This window comes from Equus przewalskii, chromosome 29 (genome assembly GCF_037783145.1).
Source record: "Equus przewalskii isolate Varuska chromosome 29, EquPr2, whole genome shotgun sequence".
NCBI lineage: Eukaryota > Metazoa > Chordata > Mammalia > Perissodactyla > Equidae > Equus > Equus przewalskii.
In genome coordinates, this window is record NC_091859.1 from 17,497,562 (window position 1) to 17,512,057 (window position 14,496).

At 35.0% G+C, this 14,496-nt stretch overlaps 1 long non-coding RNA gene across 1 annotated transcript; it reads left to right on the top strand.

Moving 5' to 3' along the window:
* Positions 1-9,903: 9,903 nt before the first annotated feature.
* On the top strand, positions 9,904-14,260 carry LOC139080198 (uncharacterized). The gene is made up of 2 exons (XR_011534505.1): positions 9,904-10,046; positions 13,135-14,260. It is a non-coding gene; the product is annotated as an uncharacterized lncRNA (long non-coding RNA).
* Positions 14,261-14,496: the final 236 nt, after the last annotated feature.

Below are 14,496 nucleotides of genomic sequence, written 5' to 3' on the forward strand. Positions count from 1 at the left end.
CAGTGTCATGCACAGGGTAGGAGTTCAAATATTTGTTGAATGAATGAGCACATACATGAAAATCATAGTTTAATCTACTCATAGCTAAAAATATTATATATACTAAAGAATTTTGAATTCTATTAGAAGTCTGTTGAATACCTTTTAAAGAATTAAACCATAAGGGAGATAGTCTAGGGATTATATGAGGTCTTCCAAAAAGTTGGGAGACATCAGAATTTCTCCTTACTTCTCAGGCTGTACCATGAAAGAATTTGAGTTTGTTCTTTTTGCATCACAGTAGTTTCTTAAAACTTCTACTTCTTAACCAATTTGTGTTTCAAAAATATTCATATTCAGAATTTCACAGATTTAACAGTCTTGAATTGCCATTTTAACACATAGTATTAACATTAATTTTGCATGTAAATGGTAAAAAGAATACAGGACTTGGGGATAGGTGGTAGTTGTAATTCTTTCACTAATTTGTTATTTTTCTTTCTGGGCAGTCATTTAACTTATTCAGGCTTTACAATCTTCATCATTATAATGAAGTTAGTAAAGAGTAACTAGGTAAAAAAAACAACAAAAGAAATAGTAAATAGAGTAAATAAGTTACCATTTTGGACCTATGAAATAACACTCATTTCAGAAGCATGTTTTAATTGGCAAAATGTGCTGAGATGTTCATATCTTTTGATCCAGTAATCCCTGCATCTAGATATCAAAATATTAAGAGGTTTATAATCAGGACAATATTTTTTTCAACACTGTGTAATAATAGAAAGTTGGAAGAAATTCTAAGATAAAGGCATAAGAGCATGAATGCATGGTATATGGTAACTATATGGTAAATTCACATAAGGAAATATAATACATTATTAAAATTATACCCATTATTATGTAATGAATTGGAAACATTTCTATTCAAATAAATCAGTAAAAATGCAATACAAAAGTTCAGAATTTCTGTTTGCAATGATATAATAGTTTGCACTTGCATCAGCACACATATCTAACAATGAAGCAAATTAAAGTGGAAACTGAAAAAATTCTCTCGTTGAACTTAAGATTCTTTTAGCTTTAGTATTATAATTTTGCACAACTTAATATCAAAATAATTGTTTCACTGAGGCAATTCCTCATTCCTAATAATGAATAATTCCTGAAAGCAGATGTGGGATTCATTATTTTACGGGTTCTTTTGTAATTCTGATCTAATTCTTTATCCTATTTATGCATTTTTACCCCAACCAGAAACAAAGTCAAGAATTTGCCTGTTAAACTCATGTGGACATTTTGGATAACACCTTGAGAACTTTTAATTTAATTTTTATGCTTTGACAATTATAGTAGTTTTATAAAATGAAATTATACCTTCTGATTCAAATCTGAAAAAAAAATAAAGTAAAAAGTTAAAATGACATTCTACAAATTCCTTCACATTTTCAAGTAATGTGATAAATATTGTGACACATTTTGTCAAGCACATCTCCCTTCGTTTTCATGTCTGTATTTATTTTAAGGAAAATACTCTGGGTACTCAGAAATCATTACCTGGCCTCAAAAAAATTCTGTTTTTAAATAGATGTACAGTGTGACGATCCAAGAAGTCGTTTTAGACATTATGCCTAGCGTAAACATAGGCTAACCTCAAACAAATCTTGGCTCAGTTTGCAACAAGGAATCTTTTAGGTGACTGTTTTTAAACTTCATTAACTCTAATTTTCCATTTCACCAGTAACGATACTTTACACTTCCTGAGGACTGTTCCCTCGGGTATCCGTCTAGCTCACCATTTACAGAACCCAGTACTGCGGATGTGATTTTCCCTCATTTTGCTTGCTGAAGGTAATGTGGTGTTTTACAACAACTGCAGTTTTTCTGGGTTCAGAATCCAACCCAGAGAATTTCACTTGGTTTTCTAATTTGGTCTGGCTGTTGTAATGTTATTAACCTTTTCTTTCTTCCTTCCTCCCTTCCTTCTTCCCTCTCTCCCTTCCTCCTTCTTTCCTTCTTCTCTCTCTCTCCAGTCAGTCATTCTTTGGACACTCATGGCAAAATAGAAGTAACCTTGTTGAAAAGAGTGAATTTTCAGTATCAGACATGCTACTGTCATATACCTATGTCATAACGCAGACATTTGTGGGTATTTACAAGAAGTGACGCAGACTTTACTAAATGTGCTAATATTGTGTCATGTTGAACTTGTCTTTCTCCCTTCTAGGATCCAAGTTACTCCCTCAGATTCCTCTGGCAAAACTGAGGTTATAAAATATCTTTATTAACCAGACTTTCTCCTTGAACACTCCAAATTAAAGAAAAGGAGCTAAATAAAAGCAGCTAGTTTGCAGTTTTGAACCATAATTCCAAACCTTCTAAGTAGTTAGTTGTGAGGGTGAGTATAGAGACTAGCCAAATAATTTCCTATGTTCAGGCATCCATTCATTTATCTAATCATTCATTCATTCACTCAAGATGTATCGAATGATGAACTACGTGTCTAGAATTATCCTATGTTCTTGGTATATAGCAACAAACGAGACAGACAAGGTCCCTGTTCTCAAAGAGTTTGTCTATGTGGGGGGAAAAGATACTGAACAAGTAAACAAGAAAATCTCAGAAGAGAGTTCAAGTGCTATGAAAAATAAAACAGGACTAAGAGATGAAAAGTGATGAGAGTATATGTTGTTTTATAAATTATGGTCATGGAAATGACACTTGAGCACAGATCAAAGTGTCCCAGGCAGAGGGAAAAGCAAGTATAAATGTCCTAAAGTAGGACAAGCTTGGCGTGTTAGTGGTGAGAGTTAAGTGCAGAGAATTGGACAAGGAAGGGTTCATGTACAGCCTTACAGATTGTGGCGTTGTAGAAGTGAGGTTCTGAAGAAGTAGAACAGAGAGAGGTGAAGAGTAGAAACAGGAAACCATTCAGAATGTGTCACATCCCAGGTGAAACGTGATGGTGTTGAATTGGTTGGTAGCAGTGGAGATGATGAAAAGGGGACAGAGTAAAGATATACTTTGGATGTTATGCTAGTAATGCTTGCTGATGGATCATCAAGAAAGCTTCCTGGGGGCCGGCCCAGTGGCATAGTGGTTAAGTTTGCATGCTCTTCTTCCACTGCCCAAGGTTATTGAGTTCGGATTTCAGGCGTGGACCTACACACTGCTCATCAAGCCATGCTGTGGTGGTGTCTCATATATAAAATAGGGGAAGATTGGCACAGATGTTAGCTCAAGGACAATCTTCCTCATTAAAAAAGCAGCTTCCCATATTTTGGGTGAATGAATCAATGACACAATCACTCTCTAGTATACTGACAAGAAACAACTTTGGTTCATTTCTGAAACATGGAGGCAATGAAAATCATATTACATTCTCTTAGACAACCAAAGGCTAACAATATTGATAATGAATAGCAACAAGTAGAGTTGAAAAACAGCGACACTAATTACTACTTAATGAAAAACTCATGCTCCTTATTCAAAATTCAGTGGGTTTATTACCAGTACACTATTCCATTCCCTAGTGATTTTAAAAGGCTTGCTCTATTCACATTTTTATTTATTCCTTCTTAATTCAATTAAGAAATATTTATTGACTGCCTACCATAAACTAAGGCATAGGGAAATAGCATAAAGGAGTACCTAGACATGGTCACAATTTTTTTATGTAAAAATTCTGGCAATTTTGCTTCATTTTCTTCTGAGTTTAATGCTGTACAGAAGTCCAAGGCAGGTATAATTGTTTCCCCTCTGTAGATAGACTCTTATTTGTTGTTGTTTGTCCCACATTATGCCTGTGTGATTTTTTTGTGGTTGGTATTATGTTCATTTTTGAAATCCAAGTACTTTGCCAAGTTTTATTAAGATTGGTTTCTTTTTACTAATTTTTGATAATTTATGGGCTCCCTTTTCAGCTACAGATTCAAATCCTCAACTCAGAGAATGTTTCTCCTACTCTGCCTTTGATTATTCCTTTTGCACTATTTTAATTAGTTTCCTTTTAAAGAACAGCAATTACCCTCAGGATGGTTTCCTCTTTCTGTTTTTGTGTCATGACATTGAATCGTTCATCCCTTTGTCTGTTCTGAAACTATGTTATTTTTCTCATAATGTATTTTCATTTCTTTAAACTCTGCTTATCATCCGGTCCTCTATTTCCCTCTATCTCAGTATCTCTTGTTTCATACTACAGCTTTTTTAATATCCATTTCGAGTAGAAGGTAGAGTTTTCCAAAATTTCTGTTTTCTAGATAAATGGTTTTCAAAGCAGTGCTGTTCCCTGCTCCACAGCTTCAGTTCTCCTTTTTATTTTATGTTACAGAATCTTTCATAAAGTTATAGCTATTTCTACAATGGTTTCTCATTCTTGAATGATTTTTACTCAGGCTGATATTTTGCCCATCAATAAACTTTTCAGATTCTTCTTGTGACCTTTTTCTTTCTTTTGACTTTTGAAGAATAATCTTTTTATTTATTAAGCAGGAAAACTAAGTGATGTGCAGCATTCTGATCTTTTACAATGTTTCCTTGAATGTGAATCTGCTGACCTCAGCAGGAAATTCTTGGTTCCATCACAGGGTCACCTTAATTTTTCAGACACAATGAAAAGAAGTTCAAAAAATAACGTAGAGACTCAAGAGTATGCCATTTCTGTGGCTCTGCCGGGAAACATAAAAACAAAAAGCCTATTTAAGATGTTATAATAATGAATTGCCTATTTCCAAAATTTACATTGTTGGACATGAAATGCTATTTTCAATGTAATTTTGCATGTAACTTCTTGAAACACTAATCCCAAAATTAGTGCAAAAAATGTATATTAATAAAGGCACAGGATTGGCAATTTTAAAATTTTTCTATCCCAGAAATTGACTGTAGATAAATAGTAGTGCTGGTTTTCTCACTCAGACCAACAAAGGACCAGCATTTTTGTGTTAGAATAATTACACCTTGTCATCAACAATATATGAGAGTTCCGGTTGTTCCACATCACTGCCAGGGTTTGGCATTAGAAGTCTTTTTAATTTTAACCATTGCCATAGGTACACAGTGGTATCTTATTGCGTTTTGTTTGTTTTATTTTCTGTTTTTTTAATAAAAATTGTATACATTAAAGGTGTGCAACATGATTTGATATACATAGTGAAATGATTACTATATTCAAACTAACTAACGTATCTTCTTACATAGCTACCATTTTCTTTTCTTTGTGATAAGAACACTTGCAGTCTACTTTTAGCAAATTTCCAGTATTCAGAACAATATTATTATCTATAGTCATTAGGTGGTTTTAACTAGCATTTCATTGATGACTACATGTATTGATCTTATCATACATGTTTCGATTATTTATACATTTTCTTTGGCAAAGTGCCTGTTCAAAAACTTGTTCATTTTTTGAAAGTTATTTGGTCTTCAAATGTTTAAACTTAAATTTCTAAAGTTTTTTTTAATACATATATTCTGGATAAAAGTACTTTGGTATATATATGTATTGTAAACATTTTCTTTCTGTCTGTAGCTTCCTTTTCTTTTCTTAAAATCTCTTTTGAAGAGTAAAATATTTGATTTTGGTAAAGTCCAATTTACCACCTTTCTCTATTATGGTTCATGCTTTTTGTAGCTTATCTAAGAAATTTTTGCCTACCTTAGTTCACAAAGACTTTCGCCTATGTTTTCTCCTAGATATTTTATAGTTCAGCTTTTAGATTATATTTCTGATCTCTTTTGAGTTCATTTTTATGTAAAATATCAGATAATGGTCAATGTGCCTTGTTTTCCATACCAAAATCCAGTTGTTTCAACACATTTGTTAAAGTGATTTTCTTTCCCAATTGAATTGCTTTGTTATCATTGTTGAAAATCATTTGACTGTATTTGTGTGGGCTCATTTCTGAACTCTCTCTTCTGTTCAGTTGATCTTTATGTCTACCTTTTTGCCAATACCATGCTGTAGCTTCATGGAAATTTTTAAATGCGTAAGTCCTCATTTTTTTTCTTTAAAAAAGGACTTTGTACCTATTAGGTTGTTTGCATTTCCATATAAACCTTAGAATCAGCTTATCAGTTTCTATAAAAAAATTTATTAGTTTTATGATTGGAATTATGACGAATCTGTAGGTGAATTATCTTAACAATATTGAATCTTCAAATAATGAACATGGTATATGTCTCCATTGTTAAGGTCTTTTTAAATATCTATTAGGAATATTTTATGTTTTTTTATGTATATATCTTGCATGTCTCATGTGATATTTATTCAAAAATTCTCAAACAAGTTTTATGATTCTAAGGTAAATGGAATTTAAAAACTATTTTCCAGATTTTTCCTGCTAGTAAATAAAAACAAACCTGATTCTTGTATATTAACCTTGCATTCTGTGATCTTGTTAAATTCACTTATTAATTCCAGCAGGTATCTTTTATTGGTGTCTTAAGTTTCTATGAACATTTTCATGTCATCTTCAGATGAAGATGCTTTCCATTTTCCTTTTAATCTTGATGCTTTTCATTTATTTTTCTTGCCCACTGCACTATCTAGGATTTTCTACATAATGTTTAATAGAAGTGTTAAGATTAGTCATTCTTGCTGTTTTCAGATCTTAGAGGGAAAGCATTTTGTCTTTCATTATTTACATACAGTATCAGTTGATTGTCCTAAGTAACTACAAAATTAATAAAAGAAACCTCAACTAATTTGTAATTGGGAAGGCATATAGGGGGAGATGTCATGTCTTATCATACATGGTCAATTACTCCAAACAGGAAGAGATAGTATGCTTGTATCTTTGACAGAGAGGTGTTTATTACTTTACTACTCAGCAGGAGGAAGAAAGTTTTCTGTCCCCACCCAGCAACAGTCCAGCCAATGAGAGATGGTAGCAGCCCAGCCAATGAGAAGCCTCTATACTTTGGACCCGAGGTTTCCTCCAAAGGATTTTTTGTTTATTGCAGACCCTTCTAACTCCCTTTTTTCTTTATAAAAGCAAGCCCCTTCCTTTGTCTCTTTGGATTAGCCTATGATCCTCTATAGCACACACATCCCAAGTTGCAATTCTTTTGGTTATTCCCAGATAAACTCATTTTGCTGGTAAAAAATACTATCCAACTTACTTTTTTTTTTTTAAATCATGAAGGTTTTTGTTTTGAAGGAAGATTAGCCCTGAGCTGACACCTGCTGCCAATCCTCGTTTTTCAGGGATTTTTTTTTTGCTGAGGAAGATTGCCCTGAGCTAACATCCATGCCCATCTTCCTTTATTTTATATATTGGGTGCCTGCCACAGTGTGACTTGATAAGTGGTGTGTAGATCTGCACCTGGGATCCAAACTGTCTCCAGATGCATGGGGGCCATCTTGTGCTCTGGCCCTGCCTGTGGCACCATCCTGTTCATCGCCCGCAGCTCTTTTGTCTCAGGCTCTGCCCTCAATGCCATTTTCCTCTTTCTCATCTACACCTCCACTCCTATTCATTTGTTAGACCAAGATTTCTTATTAAAAAAAACCATGCTTAAATTGCTTTTTCTCAAAAGAAGGCAATGACTCTCAACTTGACACTGTGTAAATAAAAATCTTTGGTAAACAAAAACAAGACAACTCTTTGACCATCTGAATAGGTACTTAACTTAGTCTATATACCAGAAACACAATTTGGACCCAACTATTCCTCTGAGTTTTGTATCTGAGACATAACTAAAATTTTTAAAACAAAAGCTATAAAATCAGTTTATATCTGTCTATGTGTCTACAGATGTATGGTATGATATATGTGATTTTGTTCAACCTCTGGATAGCATTACCAAAGTTAACTTGTAAAAGAGCACTATTTAATTGGTTTGAAATTGTGTTTGTAAATTAAATATTCCTAAATATCAGTAATATAATAGAAACTAACCCAAATGCTTTTCAAGTTTACTTGATCTAGGATTAATCTTTAGTAAACAAAAGCTAGCTTAAGGTTGTTGGTTTCATTGAAACAGGTATATCTTTGGAGTCATCAATGCTGAATATAATGCAGACATGCAACTCTCATTCTACCTGAGTTTATTGAGTTCATGTTACCCTGTTACAAAATTTTCAGCAAAATATATATATAACTTAAGATGATGTCTACCTGCTTTAATCTCACATGAAGTTTTTGTGAGTAGTCTAAACATAATTTTGGGGAGTGCATGATTTAGATAGATAAAAATGGGATAAGAGTTTTGGTATGCAATAATTATGATTTATGGTACACGTACTTGAAAAATTGCTTCCAAAATATTTTTAGTAACTTGAAGAGTTAGAATTTTGGTAAGTTAAATTAAATGGTAGACTTTCATTAAGTACCTGGATCATTTTCCAAGCAAGATAAAATAGTAAAACTTTATTGAACATGGTTTTCTCTACTCTTCGCTTTCTATTGTGAAGAAACTAAAGATAAATTTGGTCCTGTTAGTAATCATGTCTTGTGCCACATTGAAAGATTATAAATTTGCCAGGCCACAATTTCTTACTTCTTAGCTCTCAGTAGGAAATAAGGATTCTAAGGGTTAAGAATTCTAATATATGTAACTAAAGCTACTAGAAACAACAAGGGAAACATCTCTGTACCCAAGGAAAGTAGGATGCATGTTTTGGTAAAAGAAGTTATGAGGGATGACAGTGCATTTTGTTGAGGGAAAGGAAAGCAATTTTGTCTGAAAAAGAGGCTGGTTATTTTGAAATCAGAAAGAGAAAAACAGGACAAAATATGCACATAAAAAGAAACTTGTAGAAGGTTTACAGAAAGGAATCTTGGGCAAGAAATTGAATGTGCAGTCAGGACTAGCTAAGACTGGAAGAAATGAGTTTAACATCAAAATTAGCTGACGCAAAATTAAAATTTATCTTTCTTTTCTATTAAAGAGACAGGGTTTTCTTGGGCTCTTGGTCTGCTTTTGATAACAGTTTGTGAAACCTTCTTTACCTTTTAAGTAATATGCCTAGAAAACAGGGATTTTGCATTTTATCAAAATAATTTTCTGTGTTGTTTTTATCAGATTTTTAACTACTTGGGAAAACTGAGCCTTCTTAATATTGATGGAGTGAAGTCTTGCTTACAAGTATAAAACCCTTTGTACAGGCATATCTTGCTTAATTGCACTTCACTTGGTTGCACTTGGCAGATGTTGCTTTTTATATAAGGCCCCCCATCAACCAAAAAATTATGATTCACACGTTCCCAGAAATTGAACCCAAAGATGCAAAATATTTCAATCTAACTGATAAAAAATTCAAAATAGCTATTATAAATAAATTCAACAAGCTACAAGAAAACTCAGCCAAAGAAGCAGAATATAAGAGAAGATGCTCCACTTCGTTCATTAGGGCCTTAATCCACAGACTGCTGGCTTAGGTGAAGGACCTGGCTTTTTTTTTTGAGAGAGGTATCAAAAGGTATTAATTACAGAGAAAGTGAAAAGTATTTAGCTCATAAACTGTTCTTATTGAAAATAATAAAAATACTTATTTGAAAACTACTGGCCATTAACAGAAATCTCAGGATGGTTAGTATTTTTTTAGGAATAAAGTACTTTTTTAATTAAAGTATGTACACTATTTTTTTAGACATAATGCTATTGCACACTTAACAGACTACAGTATACTGTAAACATAACTTTGTATGCACTGGGAAACCAAAAAATTTGTGTGACTCATTTTATTTCAATAGTTGCTTTATTGTGGTGGCCTGGAATGGAACCCGCGGTATCTCTGAGGTATTCCTGTGCTTGCTTTTGAAATCTTTTGTTGTTACTTTGGTCAAATAGATATGATGTTATCACTTGTAATTCTAGTTACTATCTGAAAATATATGCTGCAAAAGTACCCAAATTTTCTTGTCAATTGCATTATAATGAACCCTCATCTGATGCTTACTTGTTGCCTTTTTTAAAGTCTTTTGTTATTTACAGGCAGTTCCTGTTTTACTCTGATGCTTTTACAAATGTGTCTCATCTTCAAAGAGATTAATGGAAAAGACTTTGACAAGTACCCTGGAATATAAAGTTCTCATAACTTTGAGATCATAACACTGAACTGGGTAAAATATTCTAAAACTAGAATTGAAAACTGATTGGTTTGATGTTTTGTTTTCCAGATGTCAAGGACTCCTTTTTTTCCTTTCCTTTAAGCTATCTATAACTTGTAGCAATTTGGTAAAGTGTATCTTTACAACAAAGGTTGAAGCATTTATCTTTTTCTTCCTACCTGATCCCTCCAGAATTTAGAAAATCTTGTTTTCTTTTCATGATAATATATCTATTTGCATAAATTCAGTGACAATTTGTTTTCCTTATAACAGGGCACCATTGGAAATATTGGGTATATTACCAAGGCAGTAATGACTCCTTAGTTCACGCTATTAGCCATTTCACTAGGATTTCAGATGCCATTGTCTGTTTAAATTTTTCCGCAGGCCTGTTTTATAGAGTCAGGGTGCTAACCCTGCCTAAACTCACTTCTTGCTTTAATTTAACCCAACATTGGGAGAAGAACACAAGATAGTTTGAATATTTTTGTGAAAAATTCTGTGGGGCTGCCAATGTAAGCTGATCCATTTGTAAACTTCTCAATCTACCCACATATTTAGGCAACCTCTCAGCATGTAACAAGATAATATATGAACCTTGATTAGATAATGCTAACTCCTCTATGCCAGTGAATGAGTCTGTAGATAGCCCCACCTATATGGGATCCTTATGTACACCCCCTGGTTACACCTTCATATATGCAAATTTTGGTAATGGCCCTTTAAGCTTAGGTAACATATTGCCTTGACAGCTGGAGAAGACAAGGACAGCGTGTCTGTATTCACTCTCCATTCTCTGTACATAACCAAACAGAGACCTCTCATTGGCCCATTCCATTAAAGGACTACAACTACCTTAAATAAGAACTTCCAGGAGGCATGTGTGCCTCTGGGTTTGCCTCTGTGGGAAGAGCTTTCTTTCCGTGGATTGGAGTAAGTGTCAATGAAGAAATGATCAGAAATCTTTCCCTAACATTAGAAAAGTTGGCTGGCTCCACAGCCAAAGCAGTTTCAGCTCAGAGACAATCGCTTGACTCGTGGGCTAAAATAGTTTTGGATAATCGTTTAGCCCTTGGTTATCTACTTGCTGAGCAAGGAGGTGTCTGTGTGATAACAAACTCCTCTGGTTGCAGATGGATAAATGCCTCTGGAAGAGTAGAGACCCAATTACGTAAGCTTAGAGAGCAGGCACATTGGCTACGACAAATTTCACTTGAAAATCCACTCTTTTTTGACTTATTCAGCTGGTTACCTTCAAGTCTGGTCTTCTGGTTTAGAACCATCATGCAAACTGGGTTTGTTAGGTTGTTTTTAATTTTGCCTGTATACTTGTAGTTGAGTTCTGTACTTATTGCTTGTTGAGCCTTTGTAAAAATGATGTGCCTAATAAGATGATGCTAGCTCAGCACTTTGAGATGATTCCCAATGCTTCTGGCCTTGACAAACTATAGACTTTGGATAAGAAATACCTGAGAGTTCTTCCTAGTACCCTTCCTCCTTACTCATAGGTGACCTCAAGTGGTTTCCAGTCTGTGCACTTTCCCTCCAATGTGGGTCACAACACCCAGGAGTGGTCCTTCTTGGCACCAAGGGACAAAGGCTACTGAATTCAGAAGATATGATTCTTGATCAGAAACCCTTTCAGAGAAAGATCTCCATCAAAGTGTGAAATTAACAAAAGAAACCTCAACTAAATTGGAATTGGGAAGGCCTGTCAGGGGAGTTCTCAAGTCCTATCATATATCATCAACTACTCCAAACAGGAAGAGATGTATGCTGGCAGCCTCACGAGGAAGGTGTTTTGTGCTTTTCTCTTTCCACCTGGCAACATCCCAGCCAAGGAAAGACTGCAGCAGCCCAGCCAATGAGAAGCCTCTTTACATTAGACTCCCAGTTTCTTCCAATGGACTTTTTGTTTATTGCAGTATGTCCTAACTCCCCCTTTTCCTCTATAAAAGTAAGGCCCTTCCTTTGTCTCTCCGGATTTTGCCAATGGCCCACCAAATTCTGCATATCCCAAATTGCAGTTCTTTTGGTTATTCCTGAAAAAACTTGTTTTTCATGTAAAACAACTGACCAATTTACTTTTTAAGTTGACATAACGTATACGGTAGGTGCCTTTATTATTATTCCCCATTTTAACCTTAAAGTGATAAACTGATATGCTTAATGTCTCAGAGCTTGTAAACACCAAAACAAAGACTATCACAGGTCAGATGGACCACAAGCTTGTACTCTTAATGGTTGCTCTTTACTGCCTCAGAAGCTGAATCAGGCTTCCATATGGGCTGCTTGGACCCTGGGCACGTCCTCCCTTAGTTCTGAGTCCTGAGCCTGTGCTAGCCTCACAGTGCATCCAGGGATCCCCATCTCCAAGAAAGAATGGCCCTGTTCTGACCCATTTGTGTAGCAAAGATGTGTACCTCCATGCATGGTGGAAATTGTCTTAATCAACTCAGCCCAATACCGTAGACCGCATGGCTTATAAACCACAGAAATGTTTTTATCACAGTTCTGGGGGGCTGAAAGCCTGAGATCAGGAAGCCAGCACAGTCAGCTTCTAGCAAGGGCCCACTTTCAGTTTGCAGATGGCCAACTTCTCATTGTATCTTCACATGGCAGAAAGCAGAGCAAAGCAAGATCTCTTGAAACTCTTATAAGGGTACCAATCGAGTTCATGGGGACTCCATCCTCAAGAACTCATCTAATGCTAATTACCTCCCAAAGGCCCCACTTGCTAATACCATTGTGGGGTAGAGCTTCAACATAATTTTAGGGTGTCACAAACATTAAGTCTATAACAGTGATGGAATGCATAAATAGGAGAATGAGGGAGTAAGGGAGTAAAGGGGTAGAAGGGATGCCAATAAGAATATGGAGGAGGAAAAGAGATCTTTTTCTTTCCCAACTGTGTTAGCAATTCAACTCCTTCTCCCTTAGCTAACGGTTTAAGCCCAGGTTGAATCTCATTTGTCTATCAAAATCCTTTTCTCTCTCCTTCCATTCTGAATGACAACCTTGATGGATAGAGTATTCTTGGTTGTAGGTTTTTTCCTTTTAGGACTTTAAATATGTCTTGCTATTCTCTTCTCACCTGTAGGGTTTTGGCTGAGAAGTCTGCTGATAGCCTTATGGGCTTTCCTTTGGCAAGACAGGAAACAACAAGTGTTGGAGAGAATGTGGAGAGAAGGGAACCCTCATACACTGCTGGTGGGAGAGCAAACTGGTGCAGCCACTATGGAAAGCAGTATAGAGTATCCTCAGAAAATTAAGAATAGATCTACCATATGATCCAGCTGTCCCACTGCTGGGTATTTATCTAAAGAACCTGAAAACACAAATGCATAAAGACACATGCACCACTATGTTCATTGCAGCGTTATTCACAATAGCCATGCCTTGGAAGCAACCTTGGTGCCCATCAAGGGAAGAATGGACAAAGAAGATGTGGTATATATACACAATGGAATACTACTTAGCCATAAGAAATGATGAAATCTGGCCATTTGTGACAACATGGATGGACCTTGAGGGTATTATGCTAAGTAAAATAAGTCAGAGGGAGAAAGTCAAATACAGTATGATCTCACTCATAAGTAGAAGATAAAAACAATGACAAACAAACACATAGCAACTGAGATTGGATTGGTGGTTACCATAGGGGAAGGGGGGAGGGCAAAAGGGGTGATTAGGTTCACATGTGAGGTGATGGACTATAATTAGTTTTTGGGTGGTGTACATGATGTAATCTACACAGAATTCAAAATATATTACGATGTACATCTGAAAGCTATATAATGTTATAATCGAATGCTACTGCATTAAAATTTAAAAAAAGACTTAGAAGATAAAATAATAAAAATCTTTAAAATTAAGAAAAAACCCATTTAAATTACCTACTCCTTGTCTCTTTTTCTTATCAGAATATAAACCAATTGCATTGTTAGCTGCAAAACAACAATGAGATTATATCAGTGAGTACATTTGTCATCCAAAAGCTACCATATAAAGGCAAAGTGGCATTGCTATTGTTATTGTTATTATTGCTACTGAAAGAAAACTCAGAGAATGGATATAAACTGATGACTGTTAATTAAACTTATTCTGATAATCATTTCACAATATATATATTTTGTGAATGCCAAATCATTATGTTGCATACCTTAAACTTATATAATGTTATATGTCAAATTATATCTCAATAAAACTGGAAAAAATAAAATAAATGTTTGCCCATGTGAAAAAAAAAAATACCTTCAAATCAGTTTGCTATTTGCAAGAGTCAGAAAGGACCAAGGTCAAGGAGCTCCAGCAACTTACAAAAAGACTGTGTTTACATTATTAACTGATTCCCAACTGTTTCCAGCTAGGGCCTGAGGCATGCTTTCTGAGAAAAGAGTTTAAAAATCTATACAAGATGGGGCTGGCCGCATGGCCTAGTGGTTAAGTTAAGTTCAGTGCA